Here is a 6,000-nt window from a genome sequence, read left to right as displayed (position 1 = left end):
TGTGGAGCATAAGGAATAACATGGAGGACAGTAGGAGAAGGAAAGGAAAAGTGAATTGGGGGAAATCGGGGGAGGAGATGAACCATGAGAGACTGGGGACTCTGAGAAACAAACTGAGGGTTATGGAAGGGAGGGGAGTGGGGTGATGCGTGAGCCTGGTGGTGGGTATTAAAGAGGGCACATATTGCATGGAGCACTGGGTGTGGTGCATAAACAATGAATCTTGGAACACTGAAAAAATAAAATTAAATTAAAAAAAGAATTGTAAAAGATATTAGAATCTTAAATAATTTAGGATTTTAGAAAGTTCAACAAAAAGAGAGAACAGTGAAAAAGAAAGAGAGAAAATGACCCAAAAATAATCCATACAAACTACCTGGGAATGATCACTGTGAATGTTCAGATCACAGGGCTGATTGAATGTCCGCAACAGTGGATGAAAATAGAATCACAGAAAGGCACCTCATTGTAGAATTTCAGAACACCTAGGACAAAGAGAATATCTCCAAAGTTTTCAGAGAGACAAAAAACAGGCTGTTCTTGGAGATTAGAATGTCATCAGACTTAAGAATAGCAGCACAAAAAACAAAAAGACAATGGAAAAAGATCTCTGAAAAGGAAAAGTTATTTCAAACTACCCATAAAGTATGATTGAAATTATCATCGATGTAACAAGCTCACAAATAAATGTACCCTTTCTCAGGAAGCTACCAAGTAAACCAAGAAAGAGAAAGAATCCAGGAAAGGAAGACTCCAGTGCAAGAGGGGCAAAGAGAATGAAAGTGAAAGAAGATCAACTGAGAGTGAAAGAAGATCCCAGGTTGACAGCTGAGCAACAGGCTAGAGAGCAACCCGTCCAGACTGGAGAAGGTAGGGGCTTCCAGGAAAGAGGACTTCAAAAATTAAAATAAATAAAGTACCTGTTGTTATTGAATTTCCTAGTAGGAGGTTTGGACAACTCATGGAGAGTTTGGGATGAATCAGTGATAAGTACACAGAAAATTATGCAAATGAAAAACTAAACAAACTACAACTCCAGGGAAAACGAAAAGCTGTGCAAGCAAGGAAATGTAATCAAAATGTAATCAAAACATTTTGCTGTGAAAAAAGCATTTACCCAGTTGTAAGAAGGCAAATAGTAACAATTAACCTAAGTAAAATAACTGTCCTGGGAGGATGGAAAGGGCGCATGGTAAAGAGAGGGCCAGACAGATGGGAGCCAAAGCCCCTTCCCTGGTGGAAGGTCAACAGGTAATGCCTAGAAATGAAGAATCACAATGAGCTTGATAAGCATGTTTTTTGGAGAGATAGAGTAAATACTAAAAGGAGCAGTTAAAGGAATTGGAAATGGTTTCTCTAAGGAGTGGAAAGGGAAGTATTTTAGAAACATTTGACTATTTAAACTATGAGCATTTATAACTTTGAAAAAAATAAAAGCTAAAATAAAAATAAAAAGACAGACAAAGCAGTCTTCTCTGGTGGAAATGATGGAGAGAACAGACTCCCCCCTCCTCCATTCAGCCTAATCCTTGGTACATCCCTCCTCGGGGCCACCCCAAGGTATTGCCTACCAGGGGTTCCACCAGACACTATTTAAAAACCAAGGGCTAACAGCGGAAGCATGGACAAGGGAATCTCAGGCCCTGGGACAAGTGGTGGGGGAGTGATCTTGAACCCTACCAACTGTGCCAACACATCAGTTTCCTGATGTCCTGGTAGTTTAGAAGGGTTGAGAGCAGATACAGATGAAGGTACAGCTGTGTGAAACAGTGACTCCTTGCCTACAAGCACCAAGAGATGCCTTAGAAATAATCTATCCAGCCTGAATAGACAGTTCCCCTACAGGACAGATTGGCCTGAGGGTGTTTTCTGGCCTTGAGTCAACTTTGCCCAGGGGAAAAAGTGAGAACTGTTGGGGAGTCATCATTCGTAGAACAACCCTCAACCAAGGAGAGAGGAGACTTGGTGGATTCATACCCTGGCTCCCCCTCCCCTGCAGAGCGGTTCCTCACGGTATTGTGGCTAAGTCCTCAGGGCATCCCCAAGGGCAGAGCTCCAGGTGCCCAGAATGGCTGCTTATTTCTGGTACCTTCTATGGATGGGCTACCTCCCCTTTCTGTGTCACCCTCCCCTTCCTCATCCCTGCTTCCTGGGGTCACTTCCCAGATTCACTGCTTACACATATTCCTGAGATTTGGGGTCTGTCTATAGGGGAACTGAAACGAGGACAATGATCTCACCCCCTCCCTCCACCGATGAGGAGAAATTACCCAGGAAAGGAAAGGAATTTGTCTGATTTTACACAGCAAGTCTCTTGCAGAGTCTGATATCACAGAAAGAGCATCAGGCGATGAGTCACTGGATATAGATCTTGGCCTTAGCTGCGTGGCCTAGGGCAAGTTCCTGTCCCTCTCTGAGCCTGGTTTCCCTAGGTGTCAGCCTCAGCCTGTAACCTCACTGACTACAGGGGCTTTCTCCTCGCCTCAGAAAGCCCCTCTTCCTGCAATGCTACCTCTTATGTATAGACGCTTAAAGCGCCCTAGTTTAAAGACAAGAAAATGCACACACACAGCGACAAGGAAGCCACAGGCCTGGATGGTAGCTAATTCTCTCATTTCCTTGAGGGTTACTGAAATTCCTGGGATGCTGGATCGGTGGCATATGAAATGCCCCACCATTTCCCAACCACATAATGACATCCCCCCCCTTCCTTTTGCCTAGGTCAGCAAATTTGCTGGCCGGCACACCCCTGCAAATGGGGTCATTATGATCGAGAAAGGGAGAGAGGGGGGAGCTAGATGGGGGGGGGGGATAACATTTAAGACCAGATCAGTTTTTAAACGTTACAACCTGATGTGGCTTCCCCTGGGGCCCAGCCCTCGGGGGTTTGGAGTTGGGGGCTGGGGGTAGGGTGGGAGGTAGGAAGGGGCAGAAAAGGCTTCGGGAATTCCAACTCCACGTCTTCTAACTCCACAAGCACAAAGGAGTCCCTTCATCTCTGGACCTCAGTTTCCTTCTCAGTACAATGAGAGTACCTCCCTTCCCCACCCCCACACCCCACTTATCGGAGTAACCAAGGTCCCAGGTGTCCGGAGGCAGGGGCCCACGGTTAGAGAGCCTGGTCATGAACCCTGACCTTACCATTTCGTATCCAGGTTATTTGGAGCAAGTTGATGTTTTTCTGAGACTCTTCTTCTCAGCTGTAAAATGAGACTAACTAAAGCATGGTGAAATGGGGCTGTGGGGTTCAAATCCTGTTCCACGCCTCTGAGCCGAACCTGAGCAAGTCAGGGAACCTCTCTGAGTCTCAAGATCCTTATCTGTTCGATGGTCAGATTACCATGAGAGTTAAGTGAATCAATTGTCAGAAGCTTCTTGGAAGAATGCCTGGACCATGGTAAGCCCTAGTTTATGATTATTGTCACGGTTGTTATTATCGGGTTTGTGGGGATACTGTGCAAGAGGGAACGGGGGAATGGGGTGGGGCATAGGACTGGCCCAGATAAGCTCACTGAGTGGGAAGGGAGGAGCCCCGGGCAGGAGTGCCCAACCTGTGGCCCTCCGAGGTCTCCCTCAGCCAGCCCTGCGAGTGGGGGCACCCTTCTTGCCACCCCCCTACCCCACCCGTTGAGGAGTGCCCACCTCCCGCCCCTTTGTGGTCACGCAGAGCTGTCCCTCAGCAGGTCTAGGCCCCTGGCAGAACTCTTTGATGCTAAAAATAGATTTTTCCACCGAAAGACTCAGAGAAAGATGGTTTTATGAGCCAAAAGGGGCTGCAGTTTGGGGTTTTCTTTCTTCCTTTGAGGGGCCCGGGACACTGAGTGGGGACAGCGTCTTATTGGCAAGATTTTCCAGGTCTCGAAGGAACACAAGAGGCCGCGGGGCTGACCAGCGTCTCAGGGAGGATGTGCTGTGGCCGGAGTGACCTCTCCAGCATGCCCTATCCTGCGGCCTGGGACTGAGGCTCAGGCAGCCCTCTGCTGGGGACAGCCCCTAGCTGCCGGGAGAGTCAGGGCCTCTCCCAGAGGGGCCTTGGTGAGACTGGGTGGTGGGAATCTGCTGGGGGCCCCAAGAACCAGGGGAAGGCTGTGAGTCAGTCCCGTGCCCCCTCGGGCCACCAGCTCTGCCCTCCTCCTCTCCTTATCCCACCCCCACCCCTGTGGCCACCCAGGGCTCTCAGACCCTTAGCAGCTTCCCCTGCCAAGTGCCTGGCATGTGCCCACACCCGGGGAAAGAGGGGCTTTGGAGTTTCTCCATTTTACAGGTGAGGGTGGTGAGGTGCTGATAGGACCAACGGACATCCCACATGATGACTTAGAAACCCAAAGCCGGGGTCCAAATTGGCTCTTCTGCCTCCAAGTCCCCAGCACGTGGACCTCCCCCAAGCGGACTTGAGGGAGAGAAGGGAGGTCAAGGAGTTCGGGGGACATAGCAATAGCACGTGTGCAGTTGAGTCCCCTTCTCATCACATGACTGTGTGAGGCCTTTCCTTCGGGAGCCTTGGTGTCCCCGGCTGTGAAATGGGGAGAACCACCTCTGAGGGATCTGCCTGGTTGGCTTTGTGCGAATGTGGTAGTGGGATGGGGGATGGAGGAGCAGCGGAGATCCTTTAGTTGAGGTGGGGGATGTTCTCCCCAGAAAGAGAGGTGATAGCCCCGTCTGGGGTGGAATTCAGCCCCCATTCTTCTCCCACAGGTGGCCAACCCCGCTGCGGGGCTCCACTGCTCCCGTGCCCAGTCATGTCTGCCTTTGTAACACAGGACTTAGGACTAACCCGTTTCTGGATCCAGAGGGGCACCCGTGGTGGAATTTCAGGCAGAAGGAAAAGCTTTGAGTAGAGCTGCTGGGTCCTTGGTGAGGCAGATGCTGTGGCTAAGGACAGTCATAAAGTCCTCGGTGACACCAAACCTATGTGACCACACAGCTGCCCTGGCGGGGCCCTGAGGGGTCCAGCACAGGGGGGCCCGGGAGACAGGGGCTAATGCAGAAAGGGGGAGGAGGAGGGAGGTTTGGTGCTGAAGGGGGCACCATGAGCAGTTTTTTTAAACAAACAACAGGAAAGAGAGAGGCTGAGGGCGGGGAGGGGAAAAGGAGCCCAGAAAGCAAGTGGTGGGCAGGCTGGGGTTGATCCTGCTTCCTCCACCTGCAAAGTGGTGACCGTGGAAGGTCTCTTCACCTCTTTAACTGGTCCCCTGGAAACTGGGCGTGGTTGGCTAGTCTGAAAGGCCACCATTGGAGACACTGTGCATAAAGCTCTCGGCATATGTGCCTCCTGAGTGGTAGGCTCTTAGCTGCAGATACTTTGACTTTAGCCTGAGTATCCTGGCTCCTGGGTGGGCTGCGTGGCCTGAAGGCCTCACCCTCTACTCTGAACATGGGCCTACGCTAGAGCAGGGTGTAGACCTGGCTGGGGTTGGAGGGAATTGGGGAGGGGACCAGGGGAACCTTATCTTGATATCTCCATGCGGGAGCCTGAAGGTGGAGAGCCGTGGGCCTGTGTCACACTGTGTCACACTCCAGCACCTTTCCTGAGCCCAGCACTGTGATTTGCCGGTGGAAAGGCAGAATTTGAACTCTATGACCACTGCCTGCCTCAATTCTGCTGCCCTTTTCATTCAAGCTGACGCCTAGAGGCTAGAACTTGGGGATTAATCCCTGGAATTAGCCTTTTCCTCATCAGAAAATCGAAGAGAGCCAGCCCTGTCCTGCAGGATATTGGGAACGCCCTGTGAGCGCCGGAGTGTGCCATCTTTCTGAAGTTCCTAGATGGACCCAGCAGCCAGTTCTCATGATCGGTGACATCTCTCCCCAGTCACTGTAACCCAAGGTTATAGTGAAAGTTTCAGCACTGCACACTGGTTGAGAAAACAGATTTTATCACCACTCATAGTAGGTACTTTCTTAACTAATCTCCATGTAACCAACTAGTGTGGTTCACTGGTATTACTGGTGTTGTAGACCAATCGATCCCCTTGGCTAGCAGATCCCTTGCTGGAATCT

The sequence above is a fragment of the Lontra canadensis genome, unplaced genomic scaffold (genome assembly GCF_010015895.1).
Source record: "Lontra canadensis isolate GAN:19392208 unplaced genomic scaffold, GSC_riverotter_1.0 scaffold25, whole genome shotgun sequence".
NCBI classification, from domain to species: Eukaryota; Metazoa; Chordata; class Mammalia; order Carnivora; family Mustelidae; genus Lontra; species Lontra canadensis.
The sequence above is the reverse complement of the archived record's forward strand: the minus strand, read 5'-3'. Positions refer to the sequence as shown.